Source organism: Betta splendens, chromosome 9 (genome assembly GCF_900634795.4).
Source record: "Betta splendens chromosome 9, fBetSpl5.4, whole genome shotgun sequence".
NCBI lineage: Eukaryota > Metazoa > Chordata > Actinopteri > Anabantiformes > Osphronemidae > Betta > Betta splendens.
This window is the reverse complement of record NC_040889.2, coordinates 194,498-214,076: the sequence shown is the minus strand read 5'-3', so window position 1 is coordinate 214,076 and position 19,579 is coordinate 194,498. Positions and strand designations below refer to the sequence as shown.

The 19,579-nt window shown below is 45.7% G+C and overlaps 1 protein-coding gene across 3 annotated transcripts in view; it reads left to right on the top strand.

Moving 5' to 3' along the window:
* Positions 1 to 19,579, top strand: part of LOC114861876 (zinc finger protein 239-like) — a 54,487-nt gene that overhangs the window by 8,721 nt on the left and 26,187 nt on the right. The window contains exons 6-7 of one of the 3 annotated variants that reach the window (XR_008695745.1): positions 452 to 2,758; positions 3,882 to 13,204. The exons of 1 other annotated variant lie outside the window; for it this stretch is intronic. The gene's annotated coding sequence lies outside the window, so the exon portion shown is untranslated. Of the gene's footprint in view, positions 1 to 451; positions 2,759 to 3,881; positions 13,205 to 19,579 lie in introns of those variants that run through there. One more of the 3 variants, XR_008695746.1, reaches the window with a different exon arrangement.

Genomic DNA, 19,579 nt, shown 5'->3' with positions numbered 1-19,579 from the left:
TCTTAAAGACCTCATAGTTCCTTATGCTCCCAGCAGAACACATTCTCACAGTGCTGGGCTACTTGTGGTTCCTAGGGTCTTTAAATGTAGAAAGGGGGGCAGAGCTTTTAGCTACAATTCTCCTCTCCTGTGGAACCTGCTCCCTGTAGATTTGAGAAGCTGACACACTCTCCACTTTTAAGATCAGGCCTAAAACATTCCTTTTTGATAAAGCTTATAGCTAAAGATGGTTCAGGTCACTAGCAATGATTGTTAGTCACTGGAACCATCTCTTAGTTAGGCTGCAATAGACATAGACTTGTGGGGGACTTAATTTATACACTGAGCTCCTCTGTTTCCTTCTAGAGTACTTCTTCTGTCCATGTACCACTGTTGTAGTTAGTGTCTTAGTGTAGTAATGTTGCAGAGACCACAACTTTAATTTTCTCCTTTTCTTTATCTGTCATTTTAGAAACAAAGAGGAAGACGAGCTTCAAGTCTGTATCTCTGTAAGGAATGTAACCAAGCCTTCACCAGACTATCAGAGGCGAAGATGCATCTGAAGAGTCAGTCTGGAGAGAAACTATACAGCTGTGACCAGTGTGGCAAAACCTTTACTGCAAGAAGTATCCTAAAGTCCCACCAGCGAATTCATACAGGAGAAAGACCGTACACTTGCACTGAATGTGGAAAAACTTTCCATGGGTTATCCACCACTCTCCACTGTTGTGTTAACACTAGAGAGAAGCCTCACATATGTGAGCAATGTGGAAAAGCATTTTGTCACCTCAGTGGGTTACTGAGCCACCATAAGGTTCATACTGGAGAAAAACCTTACTCATGTGAACAGTGCAGAAAAGAGTTCTCCTACTGTCATAGCTTACTGAAGCACCAACGTGTTCACACGGGAGAGAAACCATACTCATGTAAACAATGCAGAAAGGCATTCGCTTACCTCAGTGAGCCACAAACGGGTTCACACTGAAGAAAAACCTTACTTATGTGAACATTGTGGAATAAAGTTTCCTGATCGCAGTGCCTTGCAGAAACACCAACATATTCACACTAGAGAAAAACTTCACTAGTGTGAACAGTGTGGAAAAGTATTCTTTCAATTAATTAACTTAATTTGACTTGTGGTTCAACAGATCAAGTACATTAATATCTTGCTGTATCACGTTTTAAAGAATGCAAGGGATCAAAAATAGATAATAACATCAAGCACGGAAGTTAATTGCTAACAACCTGAACTTTTTGTCAAAGTGAGACAAAGCTTAGATTATGTCTGAACAAGATGTTGGGTAATACTGATAAACAAAGTGGTTTAACTGGTTGGGTGAGAGATTGTAGTTGAGCGACAGTCTGCATGAAAATTGGGAAACAAGGGAAAGAAAGAGGTCTTTGGAGGACATTCTGCCTGAAAAAGGCACCTCCACTGCTGAGTGGTTAAGCCTCTGCATTAGGCAGGATGAAGCATCAAGGAGAACCTCTACTTCAGAGTGTAGACTGCTTTGGAAAGAGACTCTCACCAAACCATCTTCTACACATCTTCAATTCTCCAGCTAGCCTCAAATTTTCCAGAGACAAATAGGTTGTGAGTAGATTAGGTAAGAGTTGATATTTTTCGAATGATTGAATTGTGTTTTTTTTAGTAGTATTACAATATTATAAATTTATATATAATACTGTATATAATATTATATATTTATAATATTATTTAATATATTACAATATATTACTTGCCTTGCCTTAATTTTATCCAAATATGTTTTTGTTTGTAAATAAGCCTATACTGTCTCCCCTTGTTGATATAAAAGTTCCAGATCATGTGTGTCTGAGTCAGGCTCACAAGGCTCTTGTTAGTTTGATCTAGACCCAGAAATTAACAAAATACTAAAAGTATACCTATCAACAAAAATTATTTCGGCAACCACAACAAGTGTTACAATTTAGAAGGAATCTGCTCAAACGCATTAGTGTCTGTAATCTCAGGGTTGTACAGGTGCTAATTGAGTGTGAAGCAGGGTGGGAATAGGGATTACGAGCAGTGAATAGCTGAATGCGATCTTTTCAGCGTAAGTTGAAGACCTGTATTGGTATACCTCACAGAGGCAAACAAATGAACCACTTTAATGCGTGACGCTGACCTGATCTCTTGTATTGGAGATTCAAGGTTAACAAACACATGGTTCACCCGTAGCGGTAAATCAGACATATAAGAGATATATGTTTGTTGTAGGGCATATTATAGCGTAGTGTGGTAGTATACTTATAAGTGCAGGGAGAGTTTGAACTTGATAGCACCGAAACTTATACAAAACTACAAATCAATCAAATAAACATATGTCCGCTCGTTTTTAACACCATTTTTAAATAAATGTTACTTTATAACCCAAACCAACAATTACATAAACTTACGGCATTGTGTCTAGGGTGTTTCTCATCAGATGGCGATAGATTCACATAGCATCCGCATGTGCCTAGGTTCTTCCGCATTTCAAAATGGTAACAGGAAATATCATGCGAGATTTCCCGCGAAACAGGAAGTAGCGTCACATGTCACGAGATTATCAAATTAGCGCTTTCATAACACAACAGAAACATTTTAACAATTATTACACACACACACACACGTAAACACTTTCGTAACACAAACAGTGTGACATCACAGCTGCACACAGCTCTCATCTTGGGACAGTCGGGATAAATTGCGTGCCAGCTTCGCCTTGCCCATGACAAATCCCACCTTGGCCCGGCCATGTTCTTGAACTGTTCTCAGGTATGCTACTGCACCGATGGCTTTGACAGACGCGTCCGAGAAGACACACAGTTCTTTGTATGTTGTTTCACTAGATAAAGTTGCAGTGTACATACGTGGGACATGAAGGTGTTTTAGATCTTGAAGTGAATCTTCTTCTCCAAGATTCGCACTGACTCAGCTTATCTGCAGGCAGTGGTGTGTCCCAGTCAGACTGCTCAGAGGTAAGTTCTCTTCCCTGAGTGTGGCACACAAACTTACAAAAGTGCTCAAAGGGTGCAAAAACGACCACAGTTCTCTTCCTTGTAAAGGAAACCAGTAGACACCCACCTCTCCTGAAGACCAAAATGGAAGTTTTTCCACAGTTGGTGCAATACCCTGTGGAGTGTCCAAGTATGACAGACCTGTGAGGTAGCCATCTTCTTTAGCGCCTTCAATTTCCTTAATTTTATGTTGTCTTTAGCAGTAATCTTTGGAAATCTCTCTAATCAATTTCTGGAGCTGCATAGGACTCTTACAGCCTCTCCCATGCTTTACTTAAGGCTAATGCAGGGTTATTAACATGGACTGAGCGATTGCCTTTTACTAGTTCACTAGAGTCTTTTCCTAGCCACTTAGTCATGAGGTCCAGTTGCTGTGCAGATGTGAGTTGGAGACCATTGACTGTACTAAAGAATGAAGAATACCAGGCACGATAATGTTCAGGCTTATCATCATACTGGTACAGACCTGAATTTACCAAATCTCTTTGTGCTAGGTAGAGTGCCACGGGTTTTGGCTCTGGCTGTCTTGCAGGTGATGGAATATATTGTGGTGTGTATGGCAATGCATTGACATTCATGATGGGGCTTGACCCACTCATCTTTTTAATCATACCCTCGATCTTGTCCTGACATATGGGGTTGAAATTGATAATTTAATAGTTCTTTCCCCAAACCTTCTTTTATCTGACTAGTTCTTATTAACTTTTGAATTTACCATAATTGACTTTGCATCAGCTGGAAAGAAAGATGTGTATCTGACAACGCTGTTGCCAGATTCAAGCAGATGATTCCATCATCTTTTGCCTCATTGTCATTTAGCTACACATGGGAGAATAGTCACCTTAATCCTTATGAACAGATTACATGTAACTGTCTTGTAGATGATGCTGCAGCTTCCTCTATCTTCTCACCCCAACCCGTCGAGGCAGATGGCCGCCCACATCCAGTCTGGTTCTGCTGGAGGTTTCTTCCTCGTTAGAGGGGGAGTTTTTCCTCTCCACTGTTGCTGTCAAATTAAATGCTTGCTGTATGTGGGATTTGTTGGGTTTAGTTGTGTGAGGTTTTAAACCTTACTTTGTAAAGTGCCTTGAAATAACTTTGTTGTGATTTGGCGCTATATAAATAAAATTGAATTGAATTCCTTACATACAATTTTAGACACAGTGGCTTCTCTGAAGAAGAACTCAGTGATTTAGATGTTAGCCCCATCGTATAACTCAGGGATCTGCTGCCTAAAGCACAGGACCTGTCAACTAAAAAAGGCAGTTATTTTCAATAAAATAAATGTAAACTGCATAGCATGGAAGGACAGGCTAATAATATATAATAAAGCACTTCGTGCTGCTTGAAAAACACATTATTCTTCCCTAAATTAAGGGAAAACAAAAACAACCCCAGGTTTCTTTTCAGCACTGTAGCCAAGCTGACCAAGAGTCATAACTGAGTTGAGCCTACTATCCCCTTAAATCTCAGCAGCAATGACTTTATGAACTACTTTACTGAAAAATCACCATTGGAGAAAACATCAGTGACTTCCCCCAAATGACAGAAATCACTGTCTAAATCCAACAACTTTAATAAATTTACCTAGTCCTCTGTCTTACTTCGAGAGCGTTTCCCCCATAACTTATATGGAATTAACTTCAATAATGAACTCATCCAAGTCGTCCACCTGTCTTTTAGACCCAATCCTAACCAGATTAAAAAAGTTCTACCCATAATCAACTCGTCCATATTAAATCAAATCAACTAATCTTTACATATACAGCGGGGTAAATAAGTATTTGACACATCAGCATTCTTATCAGTAAGGGGATTTCTAAGTGGGCTATTGATACAAAATTTGCACCAGATGTAGCTATCAAGCCAAGTAATGAATTCGCATAAAGAAATCAGATCATTTAATTATATAAGTTGAGTAATAATAAATAAAGTAAAATTATACAGGGAATAAGTATTGAACACATGAAGATAACAAGGTGAAAAATGGCATAGAAAGCCAGGAGATCACCTGAAATCCATCAATATTGTTAGAGAAACCCTGCCCCCTATCATTACTAAGCTATATATTTGCTTGAATTTTATTTTATTTTATTATTTTTGGTAAATGGTCTTATATACTTATAAAGCGTATTTAAACACCATTCCACGATCCAAAGCACTTTACAATACTTCTCATTCACCCATTTACTCTCACGCACTGAAGCCAGCAGCTGCAGTGCCATGTACCAACGCTTGCTCGCAACAGCAGGGGCAACTTGGGGTTTTGCCCAAGGACACTTCGGCATATCGACAAAGGAGAGGGCTTGAACCACCAACCTTGTGGTTAGAGGATGACCCTACCAAATGCTATACTATATTTTAGTGGCAGAATTATCTCAGTTATGTTGTTATACAAATGCTATAGAGAGTATAAAATTAGTTTGATGAGAATCACACCACAGCTTTGTCCATCCTGTTGAACGGGGTGGCTCCTATATCCAGCTTTCCACTTTACAGTAGGTCCACCCAGTCAGGTTTTCCATGAAACGCTTTCAACAGCTCCCTAAGCAAGCTTAATGTGGTAATTAGAATGCAAATGACAAAGAGTTTTTTGTTTTGTTTTTAAATCAGAGAAATCTCACAAATAGATCACTTAATAGTGTACCGGCATACAGTATATTTACAACTACTTCCCACTTTAGGTTGATTGGCCTCTCTTCGTTGCCCATAGGTGTGAGTGCATGTGTAAATGGTTGTTTGTCTCTGTGTTGCCCTGCGATGGGCTGGCGACCTTTCCAGAGTGTACTCTGCCTCCTGCCCATAGCCAGATGGGATGGGCTCCAGCACCCTGCGACCCCGCATATGGGATGGAAAATGGATGGATGAACAAAATAAAACATTATTTACTGGATGTTTTTGTTGCATCTTCAGAATCCTGCAACTCTGGTGTTGAAGCAGCTGGATCCACCAGATACACCATGTTTCTTGAATGGTGGATCACAATTCAACTACAATATTTATAAATATATGAGTTCAATGTATTCAATAAATTCAATTCAATGAATTCAATTACACCACAATGTGTTTTGGTGAAGGACATGCAAAAGACTTCAATATTGGTAAATTTTACTTATGCCTTAAGACCTGGGGTCTCATGTACAAAGACTTGCGTAGATCTCCTACTAAACATGGCGAAAGTTAAAATCCAGAAAACTGCGTAAATACAGTTGTAGCAATCGCTACTAAGTATGAATCTACGTATGTTTCCTTCATACTTACCAATCAACGTAGAATTGAGCACAGTTGATTCAGTAGGAGACTCTTCATGACACGCCTCCATATAAATATGTTAATTAATTTGATTATGGTTTGCGTCTAAGCAGTACGCAGAGTGGGACCGCGTGTGCAGATGTTAATGCTGCAGGTTCCGCACAGTAGCGGAAATAAAAAGATAAAAGTAGTCCCAGTTTCACCTCTTTGTGACTAATAGCTGTAGAAAAGAACTTGCTCCAGCCAACAAGCTACCATAGATTTGTGCATGTTTCTACTTTACGTTACATCCTAAAAAAGAAAATTGTTAGTATAGCAGTATACATTTTATTCAACTAATGTAATTAGACATGCAGTCTACTGATTGTAATCACAAGAAAAAAAAAATAAAAAGCAATAAGACAAAATAAACATAAGACAAAACTGCAAGCCCATGGATCAGGATTGGGAACAACAGCAAAATACAAAGAACACACAGAAAAGTATATGAAAATAAAGGTTATTTATCCTTACAGATATTAAACCTCACAAAGCTTCTAGTGATATTGTTGGTCAATTACCTCACATGGCTACATGTAAGGTAATTGACCAACAACATTTTTCTATAACAAACGTCCTATGAAGCAAAAACATGTTGCTCGGTAAGCTATCTTACTTATCTAGCTTCACGTTAGTTCAACTGTAGTCCGTTTTACATGATTCTTTGACTGAGAAGAATCCAACCGAGGTTTTTCTGCTGCGGCAAGGAATCAGGCAGGCATCTCTAAAGCTTTCAACAGTCAGGTTAGGTGTGCAGTAGGTATGTTTTAAAGGAATGGGGGGAAAGCTCCCCCATTCATTTAAAACAATGAAGTGAGGTGCTCTAAATAGGAGTGAAATCTATGTATGAGCACGTAAAACTATATCCACCACAGCAAGTTCCGATGTCAGCGGTGCCACCACTGATTTAAACTGCTACAGTTTCGAGCCGACCCAGAGTAAACATAAGAATATACATGTTGCAGCAATAACGAGTGGATCTGCAACTTATGGCGTTTTAAAACCTAAATAAGTGGCTGTAGTTGCATATGGACTGTGCTCTACGTCATTAAGAGGCCATGTGCGCTGAATTTATTAGTTACTAATTAGTATTATTAGTATTAGTACCACGAACCATAATCACAAAATATGTGAAGCCAATATATTATATCATACGTTAGAGTGGTGGTGGGTATGTACATGTTCTTAAGAGATGCCTGCTATCTAAGGACACAAAAAAGCGGAGGAGAATAAAAACAAGAATGTTTTGCTGCTGTGGCTCAGATCTGTCTTAAACTAGACAGAGCACTTATACCTTTGTAGTGAACAGAAAATAACTAAGAAATCAACTATGTGGTTCAGAAAAAAAATTGCATAGTAAGAGCACTTACAAGGGATCGAACTCATGGCAACTCATGGCAACTATTGAAGACACTAGTCACCCAATGTAACCACTGGAGGAGTGAGTTGTTGTGCTTCATACTCCCCACATTTGAGCACACAACAGATAGTTGATAGTAGATAGTAAAATAGGTTTGGTGTAATATATGTATGTTAAAGATAGAAACGAGCCAGACCTGAGTTACGCTGTAGTGCATTGGAGGCTTCTAAACAACATTGCCCCACCTGGTGGTTAAAATGAGACTAGCGTCCTGATTTTCTTCAGCCAGCTGCAGGATTAAAAATATTTGGTCAGCGACACAACTGTTGCGCCATGGCGACGCAATGGTACTACAGTGAAAACGCTTGTCAATTTGGACTGCTACCACTGTAAGGCAACGTAAACCTGCATTGACACAATCAGAGTTCTTTCAACAACAGATGGAGAAAACCACAGCTCACTGTTGTTGTTAATTTGCGTAGTTAAAATACGCTGTGTCCGAACAGGTACAAAGTAATTTTTTTCACATTTTCAACAAAAGCAGCATGTCAAAGTAACTGTATCGTGCGACTGTCATTTCTTTTAGTGACTTTATAGTTAGAGCCAGAGGTAAAGGTGAGGTACATATGTGCAGTGGGACCTGATGTATTAGCATTAATTAATGGAGCTAAACATGCCTGACAGACTACAGGTCTGACTACAAAATTTATGTTGGCTAACATTGTAAACCTAGTCAAAAATCCCTAATATATATTATTGTATTAGTGATTGTGTTTGCCATTTTGAAATTCAACCAAACATGAAGCTCGCCATGTGGAGTTGGCTAGAGTAAGAAAATTAGCTGGATAAACTAGGTGAGGCCTTGTTTGGCCTGAGACTGAAGGGTAATTTAGATAGCTTGGGTGACTTTGTAGCTTCCTTAATGTGAGATGTAATTTAAAATGTGCAGAGGATGCTTGCAGTTATTGGTGTGCTCCATGTGGAGTTAGCTAATTAGCTAAGCTAGGCACGAATTTTTATATTGGCGGTTGTTTGTTTTATTTGGCTACAGTTAGCTTATTTCGTTTTTGGAATGCCATGAGACTGGAGTGTCATTTAGACAGCTTAGGTAACTCTTGTAGCTTCCGTACTGTAAGATGTAATTATAAATGTGCAGATGTTTATCTGAAAGATGGTAATTTGGAAGTTAGTTAAGTTGAAATACTCTGGAGATGGCAAGTGTTAGCTACAGAGTTAGCTAATTGGATGCACATTCATTACCTCAATTGATATTATTCTACACAAATGTTATGTCCATCCATCCATTTTCATCCCCTTATCCGGGGCCGGGTCGCGGGGGCAGCAGTCTAAGCAGAGAGTTCCAGACTTACCTCTCCCCGGACACTTCTTCCAGCTCTTCCGGTGGGACCCAGCCGAGAGACGTAGTCTCTCCAGCGAGTCCTGGGTCTTCCTCGGGGCCTCCTACCGGTGGGACATGCCCGGAACACCTCCCCAGGGAGGCGTCCAGGGGGCATCTGAACTAGATGCCCGAGCCACCTCAACTGGCTCCTCTCGATGTGGAGGAGCAGCGACTCTACTCCGAGCTCCTCCCGGGTGACAGAGCTCCTCACCTTATCTCTAAGGGAGCGCCCAGCCACCCTGTGGAGGAAGCTCATTTCAGCCGCTTGTATCCGTGACCTTGCCCTTTCGGTCATGACCCAAAGCTCATGACCATAGGTGAGGGTAGGAACGTAGATTGACCGGTAAATTGAGAGCTTTGCCTTTCGGCTCAGCTCCCTCTTCACCACGACGGACCGATACACCGACCGCATTACTGCAGCCGCCGCACCGATCCGTCTGTCAAACTCACGCTCCTTCCTTCCCTCACTCGTGAACAAGACCCCAAGATACTTAAACTCCTCCACTTGGGGCAGGAACTCTTCTCCAACCTGGAGAGAGCAAACCACCTTTTTCCGGTCGAGAACCATGGCCTCAGATTTGGAGGAACTGATTCTCATCCCAGCCGCTTCACACTCAGCTGCAAACCGCACCAGTGCACGCTGGAGGCCCTGGCCTGATGAAGCCAACAGGACAACATCATCTGCAAAAAGCAGAGATGCTATCCTGTGGTCCCCAAACCAGACCCCCTCCGGCCCCTGGCTGCACCTAGAAATTCTGTCCATAAAAATAATGAACAGAACTGGTGACAAAGGGCAGCCCTGCCGAAGTCCAACATGCACCGGGAACAGGTCTGACTTATTGCTGGCAATGCGAACCAAGCTCCTGCTCCGGTTGTACAGAGACCGAACAGGCCTTAGCAAAGGGCCCTGGACTCCATACTCCCGGAGCACCCCCCACAGGATGTCACGAGGGACGCGGTCGAATGCCTTCTCCAGATCCACAAAGCACATGTAGACTGGTTGGGCAAACTCCCACAAACCCTCAAGCACCCTGCTGAGGGTATAAAGCTGGTCCAGCGTTCCACGACCAGGCCGAAAACCACATTGTTCCTCCTGTATCCGAGGTTCGACTATCGGCCAAATTCTCCTCTCCAGTACCCTGGCATAGACTTTCCCAGGGAGGTGAGAAGTGTGATCCCCTATAGTTGGAACACACTCTCCTGTCCCCCTTTTTGTAAAGAGGGACAACCACCCCGGTTGTCCAGTCCAGAGGAACTGTCCCCCTCCTCCACGCGATGTCGCAGAGGCGTGTCACCCAAGACAGCCCCACAACATCCAGAGACTTGAGGTACTCAGGACGGATCTCATCCACCCCCGCTGCTCTGCCACCGAGGAGCTTACTAACTACCTCGGTGACCTCAGCCTGGGTGATGGGCGAGTCCACCTCTGAGTCCCCTGCCTCTGCTTCCTCAGCAGAAGGCATGTCGGAGGGGTTGAGGAGATCCTCAAAGTACTCCTTCCACCGTCCGATAACATCCCCAGTTGAGGTCAACAGCTCCCCACCTCCACTGAAAACAGAGTTGGTAAAGAACTGCTTCCCCCTCCTGAAGCGCCGAACAGTTTGCCAGAATCTCTTTGAGGCCGAGCGATAGTCCTCCTCTATGGCCTCCCCGAACTCCTCCCAAGCCCGAGTTTTTGCCTCCGCAACGGCACGGGCTGCAGCACGCTTGGCCTGCCGGTACCCATCAGCTGCCTCAGGAGTCCTACAGGTCAACCATACCTGGTAGGACTCCTTCTTCAGCTTGATGGCGTCCCTTACCTCCGGCGTCTACCACCGGTTTCGGGGATTACCACCACGACAGGCACCGGAGTCCCTGCGTCCACAGCTCCGAACGGCCGCGTTGACGATGGAGACGGAGAACATGGTCCACTCGGACTCTATGTCTCCCACCTCCCTCGGAATCTGGTCGAAGCTCTCCCGGAGGTGTGAGTTAAAGGTACGTCTGACAGAGGGTTCAGCCAGGCGTTCCCAACAGACCCTCACAATACGTTTGGGCCTGCCAAGTCGTTCCAGCCTCCTTCTCTGCCAGCGGCTCCTACTCACCACAAGGTGGTGATCAGTTGACAGCTCAGCCCCTCTCTTCACCCGAGTGTCCAAAACATATGGCCGAAGGTCAGGTGAAACGACTAGAAAGTCTATCATCGACCTCCGGCCTAGGGTGTCCTGGTGCCATGTGCACCGATGGACACCCTTATATTCGAACATGGTGTTTGTTATGGCCAAACTGTGCCTAGCACAGAAGTCCAATAACATAACACCATTCGGGTTCAGATCAGGGAGGCCGTTCCTCCCAATCACGCCTCTCCAGGTATGACTTTTGTTACCTACGTGGGCATTGAAATCTCCCAGAAGAACGATGGGGTCCCCAGTTGGAGCGCTTTCCAACACTCCCTCCAGGGACCCCAAGAAGGCCGGGTACTCCACACTGCCATTTGGCCCGTAAGCACAAATGACGGTGAGTGACCTATCCCCCACCCGAAGGCGCAGGGAAGCGACCCTCTCGTCCACCGGAGAAAACTCCAACACATGGCGACTAAGCTGGGGAGCTATGAGCAAGCCCACACCAGCCCGCGGCCTCTCACCGCAGGCAACTCCAGAGTAGAAAAGGGTCCAGCCCCTCTCAAGGAGTTGGGTTCCAGAGCCCAGGCTGTGTGTGGAGGTGACCTCCTGCACAAGCTCAGGCTCCTTTCCCCCCAGTGAAGTGACATTCCATGTCCCAATAGCCAGATTGGTTATCCAGGGATTGGGTGGGTCGCCTAGGCTCCCGCTTTTGACTGCTGCCCAATCCACTCTGCACCGGCCCCCTACGGTTCCTCCTGCGGATGGTGGGTCCACTTGAGGACGGCCCCACGTCGCTCTTTCGGGCTGTGCCCGGCCACCAGGCGCTCGCATATGAACCCCAACCCCGGGCCTGGCTCCAGGGTGGGGCCCCGGCTGCGCCATACCAGGCGTCGTCTCTGGCCTTGGTGGTTTGCCTTTCAGAGGCAAATGTTATGTCTCATTTATTTTTGATTGATAGTAAAGCATCAGCATCATCATGCATGTTATATCTTAAGCAGATTAAATGCGGGAATCAAACATGGGTCCCCCACACCAAAGTCAAAAATTAAAGCTGTTGAGCCACAGCATTTCATAGCTGAAAGAGGACATAGCTGAAAAGCTTTCTCTAAATGCTTAATAGTTTTAGCATATTGTAGCAGCCAAGGGGGGTTATTCCTCCCCTGAGCCGCTATGGCTTATGGGTACAGTAACCGTTCTTGTGTTTATAGTGTTATAATTAAAGTTAGGATTTAAGAAATGTTATAACTTTGGTGAAATTAATTTAGCCTTTTGTTAATGTGTGTTTATAATGTATTCTTGTTTCATGTGGTGCACCCTGAGTGAGGAGAGTGTGTGTTTGAGTGACCCTCAGGGCAAAGTGATATGTGTCCTGGAAATTGAATAATAATAATAAAGGCAGATGAAAGAGTTGTCTTTTTTGTGAAATTTATTGTAATAACAGAGAATAATAATGGGAAAAGCAAACCAAAAGCCAGTAGTGGAGATCAAAACATACACCACAGAGGTATAAGGTATATAAGGTATTTTAACCCATCTGTTCGACTGGGGTGGAATGTCTTGTTTGTTACACTGTAATCTCCAGTACAAGAGACCAGGTCGCCCTCGCACATCAAAGTGGTTATTTTGTTAGCCTGTGGTTTGCTAATACAGGTTTCCTAACTTAGGCCGAGGCAAAGGAATTCATCCAGCTAATTCACTGCTTTTAATCCTCATGTCCACCCTGCTTCACACGCAAGGGCACCTGTACAGACCAGAATATTACAGATACCAAGGAGTCACAATGAGTTATAGCAGCTTCCTTCTTATATGTAATTGTTGTTGTGGTTGCTGGAAATGTTTTCAGTTGTAAGTTTCCTTATGCAGCCTGGCTCAGTCACACACAACCTGTAGCTTTTCACATCAACGAGGAGAGGCTACGAATTCATTTGAAGAAACCTTTTGCACAATATAATAAGAGAGAGGACGCTGTTACTTTAATTTCAAAGTTGTTTATATAGCAAAAGCAAACAGCAAGTGATAAATCAATCAAGGATTAAATATTTTGATCAACAAGTCGTTAGTTTTTTAATTTTTTCCTGAACTCCACTTTCTTACTCAATGTCATTATTGCTTTGTTTTTGGGCCTGAGGGCTAATTAAGGGGAAAGTTGATTGTTAATTTTCTTCCGTCCAGTTTGCTCTAACATCCTTCCACTTTTGCTGCACAAACTTAACGTATTGCTCCCGGTTCAGCTGGATCTCCCCTTCATTTGTGCTTGTCCTTCTCAAAACCTTCCCGATTTCGGGATAGGTCGACCACATCACCATTTCGGGAATATGGACTTCCATATATAAGTCGACCTTTCCCATAGTGTCCCAGCACACTGTTTCATGTCACACTAGGGATTGTGATGGCTTATAAAGAAACATTATATTACCACTCATGGGCAAGATTCTCACCGTAATTTTAATTTCTTGGCAATACACATCGTAATCCATCATGAACATGGGCATGTATTGAGCCGTCGTCTCGGCCCAAAGGGAATCTCCCTGGAATGTTGGTATCTAGGTAAGGCTCCTGAACCCATTTGTCCCATTTTTCCTCTATCTAAAGCGGCACATTGCCATTCTTCCTTTTGTTCTTTAGTCAGCTGAAAATATTTCTCAACCTTTCTTTTCTACTTCCTCTAGTGGTTTCAGTGTTCCTTTTTTTAGGTAGAGGCGGCTGCACTAACGTAGCTGCCCCCACCTGCACGCCCAAAGAATATACACCCTGCAATGATGATATCACTGCTTTTACCACAACTTCTACGCTGCATACGTCCTCTGGCCAGAAGGGGAATAGATACCCGGTGAGCCACTGACCCTGGCACCTGAACCACTTTCCGTTCCGGACGTCTGTCTCGGGAGTGATTTCACATTGCATTACTTTTGCTCTTATTTCAGCTCTCAGGTCACCTCAACCATCAAGGCGGGTCATGTAGTAATGCAACACGTTCTTCCTGACACCACAGGAATCTCATCCGATTTTGCAACCAAAGTTATCTGGGTGTTGCTGATTATTTCTTTTACCAACTTCCCCCACGAGGTCAGTTCCCGAGGCCCCTGCCATCCTCCAGATATTGCCATCTTCTGGTGAATCTCTGCTTAATCTGCGCCTTCTCCTCATTTGGTTCAGCCGGCCTTTTAATTCTGAACTGCACCAACACCTTGGTTTGTCCTAACACTCCTTCCACCCCCCTTTCCAACACATTATAAGACCATACCTTATTCACTACCTGGATCAACTCCGTTTCTATTAACAGGGTTGAAACCGCATCTTCCAATGGGACACCTCATCTTGTCAATCAAATTTAGGGTATACGGCCACTCCTTGTGGGCGTGTCTTCCCCTTTAGCCACATCCTTTGACCCAAGACAATAGGATAGCTGGAGGCGGAGCCTGGGGCTGTACCAGTCTTCGTCCTCCCTATCTCCTGGGTTCTGATTGGTCGGGAATTTAGCTCTGATGATGGTGATGGCCGGCCCTCCCTGGGTCTGTCATTCAATGCTTCAAACAATGCTAGGACCTTAGTGCTCCATTCCATTTTACTGAGACGTGTATGGAGGAGAGTACACTCGTCGCACTCCATGTGCCTGGCACCATTTATCCACTGTTACATTTTTGAACAGTGTGCCATTATCCGTTATCTCAACTCTCCTGGGATCCCCAAGGCCCCACATGTTTGCTCGAGATGTGAAACCACGCTATCCCCTGTGGCTCTCCTCACTGGCTTCATGGTTACATACCCTGACTTTGAATCCAACAACACCTGTGACCCCTACAGGCCCTGCCACATCCATGCATATTGATCCCTAGGGGACAGTGCTGTTCAGGTGTTCAGTGTCCCACTACAAGGTTAGTAAGGCTGTAGCTTAATATTACTTACCCAAAGGGTGAGACAGACGTTGGTGCATGAACAATGCCACTTGTGGAAGCCAGGGTGATGTGAGGGGCTCGGCCACTACACCCATCCACCAAGCAGAGGAAAGAATCCTAGCAACCAGGGAGCCCACGCACCTTCAGTTCCAGGAGGGCAGGATTTGCGAACCAAGCCACCCACGCAGAGCCCCCCAGGCAGAGCTGCAGCAGCCACAGAGACAGCACCCGAGGTCAGGGTGGGCCGCCGTGGGTCAACGCTGTCTGCTCCATGAGAACGAGGGGCAAACACTCCCCCCGGTGGGAGGGTCGGCCTGAAAGAGTGGAGCCCGAGGACCCACGGTCCGTAGGGAGCCCGCCAGGAGATGCCCCCGCGCCCAGAGAGGGGCCCGCCCCCAGTCCACCACCCCTCATCCCCTGGCACCACACCGGCCTGCAGCACAAGACCAGCAATTGGTGGGGGTCAGCAGAAAAGAGACCACCCAGGCAGACGATCAGCGTTCCCTGGGCGGACAACCGGACCCCCCACACTCCAACCGCACCACACGCATACAAACTTACACAAACAGAGACGCATATACCCACCCACACGTACAACACATATCATCACATCAACACACACACAAACCATAAACTCTCTTGCAACAAACTAGTCAATCATATGTAAACCAATGCACTCTCAGATACATTCTCACACCCACACCATTCGCTTGATCACATCCGTGGGGAGGGTTGGTCTCCGGCCTGCCGTCCATGCGGCCCCAGGCAGGCACCGCAGCTCCTCCCGAGCCCCGACCAACTCCCCCAACCCGGGGGAGGCAGAGGGCAGCGGAAAAGGCACCCCAGAACCCTGCAACCCAGCTTGGACGTGAGTGTGTTGGACTAAAGTGCACTGAAGGTGGGTGACACCTCCAGGAGCACGACTGTTGGCTGACGGTGTGTCCCCCGGACAGTTCCCCCCCTCACCCTAAATGTCTTTTTGCAGTTAAAACTGGGTGATGATCTCTCCACCAGGGCCAGTGGGCGAGGCCACAACTGGCCTCAACCCCAGGCCGCAGTGAAAGAGCCCACCCCCGGCCCTAAAGGTATGTGTATGTGGCTAAGTATGAGGAACTTTGGGAGATCGCCAATTCTCCGAGGGGTCCAGCAGACAGAGCCATCAATATGACGGCTCCGTCCACTGGCACCCCCGAAAAGAGCCCCCAGATTCCTGGACGAGTGTGCATGACTAATGCAATTAAAACTGCACAGAATCCCACTTGGGAGGGACGGAACCACTTCCCGGTAGCCCCGGTCCCTCCATCAGCAGGACGCCCCTTGCAGACCTAAGTGGATGAATGTGGAGAAATGTAATTGGGAAGCAAAGCACCAGGGTCCGCAGAGCCAGGTTCCCGACTGACTCTGCTACCCATCCCACCGCCCCCCACAACCCCCAGCCAGGAAGAGACAGCCGAGACCCAGGGACCGCAGTACTACTGCCCAGGCACCACACGCAGCACAGTCAGAGCCATCCTCACCCTTCTTTCACACTTACCCATTCTCTCGCTCAAGTATGCCCATGCTCGCCCCGTGTAGTGCTACACCCAAACCTACACACATACTCTGCGGTTGTGCATTGAGGGCCAACCTCCGCCCAGGGCCCAATGAAGGTAATAGCCCGAGTAGTCCGCCAACCCTCCCGCAACAAGCAGTCACCGGAGGACGTCGGACCGCTAGGGCAGGCAGTGCCCCACCCGAGCAGGGGCAGCGCCCCAGGGGAGAGACACCCCTCTGTGCAAAGGCAGCGCCCCCGGAGGGACTCCCCAGGACACAGGTCACCCAGGTCTCCACCCCCAGGTCCGCCCCTCGCACACCGGCAGGGAGGCCCGCCTCTGCTCCCCGGAGACAGGCACACGCCAACCCTCAAAATGGCCCTTCTCTGGCACAGGACTGACGGTCTCAGCAGGCACCACATCCCCGCCGCAGGGGACCCATGCGGCCAGCCCAGAATCCACCAGTCCTGTTGTCCCGCTTCCTTAGGTAGGCAGGCACCCCCAACCACTAGTCACCCCACCACCACTGTGCCAGACATGACGCAGCACCCGAGCCCCACGCATCCTTCCCTGGAAATGGAATCAATCAGAGTATAGTTTTGGTCATTGATTTGATGAAGCAGACAATGTGTCTAGGGTGGTATAATCTAACAAGCTGTTCAGGTAAGAGTGATGCTTAATTTTTTTATAGTTTTCCAGTTCATAAGGATGATTTGCTTTGCGACACAGAGGGCAGAAAGAAGTGTGTGTGACGAGTTTGTCTTTAGATCAAGTCCACTTAGATCTCCTAGAAGACAAAGTGCAAAAATTGCACTCTTTGCCAAAATTGCTGCACAGGTGAACATGACCAGAATGCATTTAGGAATCTATCTGCTGTGTTATCTGTACAGTGAGGGCAAATATTTGAGTTTGTGAGACCCATTTGGAACATCCTTTGTCCTGTATACTGAGTTCTATGAAGAATTTTGTATCGTATTAGTTGTAAATTTGTATATTTGGCATTCTGAATAAATTAGAACATATATTATTCCAGAACGTGTAATTAGTGATGATGTTGAGATCAGCTTCTCATTTAGAGATCGGAAGGTTCACTGTCTGATCTACATTGGAAATTAAGATATAGATTTTGGATACTGTCCTTTTCCCTGATATATCAATAAATCGCTCTATTACTGGTGGTGGTTGCATGTGGATGGGAGTATTCCTACTTTTTGCATTAATTATTGACTTTGGTTGTTGGTAACCTTGAACAGTCAACAAGGAATGTGGCAACAGCCAAATACCTCCAACGAGTAAGGCAAGTCCTAAGAAGCCAGCTCAATGGCAAGAACAAATCCCAGGCAATAAACAGCTACGCTCTGCCAGTGATCAGATACCCTGCAGGAATAATAAGGTGGCCAAAGGAAGAGATACAGACCACAGATGTTAAGACACGAAAGCTCCTCACCATGCATGGAGGGTTCCACCCCAAATCCAGCACCCTGAGACTGTACGCTAGCCGCAAGGAAGGAAGCCGAGGACTAGTGAGCGTGAGAGCCACTATCCGGGATGAAACATGCAAGATCCATAAGTACATCAAGGATAAGGCCCCGACAGATGACGTGCTGAGTGAATGTCTCAGGCAGTGGAGAACAGAGGATGAGATGCTGGAAGAGGGACCATCATGGAAGGACAAGCCCTTACACGGGATGTACCACCGGAACATAACTGAAGTGGCTGATCTCAACAAATCCTACCAATGGCTTGAAAGGGCCAGGCTGAAGGACAGCACAGAGGCACTCATCCTGGCCGCACCGGAGCAGGCCCTGAGCACCAGAGCCATAGAGGCCCAGATCTACCACACCAGACAAGACCCAAGGTGTAGACTGTGCAAAGAAGCCCCTGAGACAGTCCAGCACATAACTGCAGGGTGTAAGATGCTGGCAGGGAAAGCATACATGGAACGCCATAACCAAGTGGCTGGCATAGTATACAGGAACATCTGCGCAGAGTATGGACTGGAAACCCCAAGGTCAAAATGGGAAACACCTCCCAAGGTGGTAGAGAACGAGCAAGCCAAGATCCTGTGGGACTTCCAGATACAGACTGACAGAATGGTAATGGCGAACCAACCAGACATTGTGGTGGTGGATAAAGAGCAGAGGAAAGCCGTAGTGGTGGATGTGGCAATACCAAGCGATGGCAACATCAGGAAAAAGGAACATGAGAAACTAGAGAAATACCAAGGGCTCAGAGAAGAACTGGAGAAGGCTTGGAAGGTGAAGGCCACAGTGGTGCCTGTGGTGATCGGAGCACTGGGGGCTGTGACCCCCAAACTGGAGGAGTGGCTACAACAGATCCCTGGAAAAACATCCGAAATCTCAGTCCAGAAAAGTGCAGTCCTAGGGACGCAAGGATACTGCCCAGAACCCTCAAGGTCCCTGGCCTCTGGAAGAGGACCCGAGCTTGGAAAGTGGATGAGACCACCCGCGGAGGGTGAGAATAGAGTGTGTGTATGTGTGTGTGTGTACACATACAGTAGTGTGAGTTTTTCTTGCCTTGTCCGGTGTTTAGCCGCAGGATCTGTTAGCCCTATTTCCAGGTCAGCTCCTTTGATACCGTTATCATGGCATTTTTATCTTCACAATGGATTTCCACTTTTAATCCACAATTCAATCGTCTTTGTTTCAATACCTCATCTTTACTAATTGCCTGCTGTAGCCCTATCAGATGAGCTTAATACGCAGCTGTCTACCTCCATCCACCTTTCCCTGTGGATATTACCTCCAAATCAGTCGGGGTTAGTTGTTTATTATTATGAAATATGTTTCATTATGCTGTACAATCTGCTCATGATTATAAAAATCTATTTTATAATAATTATGGTAACACTTTATAAAAATGTTAAGTAGTAATGCATTTATATATAAGTTTATTTATAAGTCTCTAGAAGTCACTTACAAACCATTTTGCATCCCCCTAATCTAAAGTGTGAACAATTCATCCCTAGTAAATGTGAT